The sequence below is a fragment of the Dromiciops gliroides genome, chromosome 1, assembly GCF_019393635.1.
Source record: "Dromiciops gliroides isolate mDroGli1 chromosome 1, mDroGli1.pri, whole genome shotgun sequence".
NCBI lineage: Eukaryota > Metazoa > Chordata > Mammalia > Microbiotheria > Microbiotheriidae > Dromiciops > Dromiciops gliroides.
The window spans coordinates 664,304,426-664,306,651 of NC_057861.1; the positions used below are offsets into that span (position 1 = coordinate 664,304,426).

At 40.5% G+C, this 2,226-nt stretch overlaps 1 pseudogene; it reads right to left on the reverse strand.

Annotated features, from left to right (window-relative positions):
- Positions 1–753: 753 nt before the first annotated feature.
- Positions 754–1,989, reverse strand: LOC122735937 (annotated as a pseudogene).
- Between the last annotated feature and the right edge of the window lie 237 nt (positions 1,990–2,226).

The window sequence follows — 2,226 nt, forward strand, 5'->3', positions numbered from 1 at the left end:
TGCAACACAAATGCCACATTTTTGTGAAGAGATCAGTCACTTTGGAGGGTTTAATATAAGCAGAAACTTTTTAAGACTAAATCTGGGGGCAGCTAGGTGTTTCAGTGGATAGAGCACCCTCCTTGAAGTCAGGAGAACCTGAATTCAAATCCAGCCTCAGACATTTGACACTTAGTTGTGTGAACTTGGGCAAGTCACTTAATCCCAACTGCCTCACACACACACACACAAATAAAAAGACTGAATCTGTTTTGTTGGCAGAATTTCCTTTACTTTAGAAAGAGCAGGATTAGAGAGGGGAAAACATATGTAGGAGTGTTTGACTTTCAAGGTTTGACTTGGGGTAAGCAGGAAATCATATTTACTTGACTCTCCACAATGGCTGGTACTAGAAAAAATTATTTTTAAAATATTGTCAAAAGTTTGCTAAATACCAAACTACACAAAGAAACATATACAATTAGAAATACAAATCGTTTAAAGGTTCTCAGAAACTTCAAATTCACCCTGACCCTCTTTTTTCTGTATGATTAAGAAGTGAACTAGTGACCAGATGATTTCTTAATATCTGTTTACCAAGGCTCTTCTACCTGCCTTGTATTTGGAAATTCAGTGCCAGCTTTCGGTTTGCTCATATCTTAGCATGATATATGCTACCATGGAAACTTACAAAAGAAAAAATACTCCAAGATTTATTTATTATATTTCTAAAGAATCTTTCCTCCTCAGAGCCTAATCACTGTTAGTAGGATATTAAGGACTGCTGTGCTTACTTGCATGAGTCCCCATCCTCTGGGATCCTGAGAAGGATAGTGGATGGCCCTGAAGCTCACATGAAAGGAGGTAGTGGTCCCATTGGATGGAATATGTGTGATCCAAAAACTGCTGGGTTGAAGGTCCAATTGGGAAGAAGGGTACAGGGCAATATTAACCACTGCTAGATGACCAAGGGGAAGGAGATTTAAAATAATTGACAGAGACATCATCTTCAGCTGTTAGAGGAGGAGGAAGAGCTACAGGAAGTCCCATGGCAAGCTCCAGCTTAATTCCAGAATCTGTGATTCCTCCCTTTTCCTTTCTTTTCCTCTGGCTGACTAGGATCTTCCCCATTTCACATTAATCCTATACCCATTTGCATTCAGTTGGTTGAATTATTTCTCAGCAGCTTGCCTTGTAGCAAAATGGATAAAAGCACACTGCTGCCTCTGTACATCTGTTATCACTCAGATCTCACCAGATTGGTAAAAGTGATTTCTGAGATCAGTCTCACTGATTGTATCTCCCAGGCCACCAACATCTATTATGGTAATAGTTTTATCATCTGGCAGGTCTAGACTAGGCATTGTAAGAGACCATTTTAGAAGCTTATCTGCCACAGGATCATTAATACCATAATAGTGATCTTTGATGTTCTGGTTAGGAACGGGATCATCAGGATCTGTAGGCTTCTCATGTCTGTATGGAGATTTCTCTTCCCTTTTACATTCTCCTTTCACCCAGAAGTAATAAATGTGAGGACAATTCTGTTTGTAGTAAGGGATCCTGGCCAATTTCAGGAGCATGTCATTGCTAGCTGTACCCTTCCCAAGAATACCCAATGGCCAAGTTCCATCAGAGTTAGAAAACTCTCAACATTCTGGGTGCAATATTCTTAGTTCACATCAGTCTTAGGCATGTGATACTTAAAAGTCAGTTCAGCTTCATAGATCTGAATAAGTAGGCTGTATTTTAGGTCCAAAAGGAAGTTTAGACAAACTTTAGCTTGTTATGGGTTTGGTGCACTTCAGTCTTCTTTAAATTCATGCAAACACTGGGGCACCAGTGGAACACTGTACACTGGCTGGCACACATTTTGCATTCTTTTACATACCTTTCTTTGGTCAGGTGGGTGTAGGGTTTTTCTCCAAGGCACTTTGGACACAGAATAGGGCTATTTGAATCCTACCAGTTCTGTCTTTTGTCATTGTTGAAACCCAGAGCCCTCACCATCACGGAAGTGGTGGCAGCCACGTTGATGTCAGCAGAAGTAGAAGCTGCGGCACACAGATCTCAGCAGTCTCATAAGGCAGTAAGCAGCGGCACTCTCCATTGCTCTTCCTAATATTTCATTCCTCTTCCAAGTTCCTAATAATTTTCTACTTTCTGGCTCTGAAGTAGCCTCTAAAAACTGATGCTACCAGCTTGCTGCAAGGAAGTTATAAACCTTAATGATAATCTATTACGTGT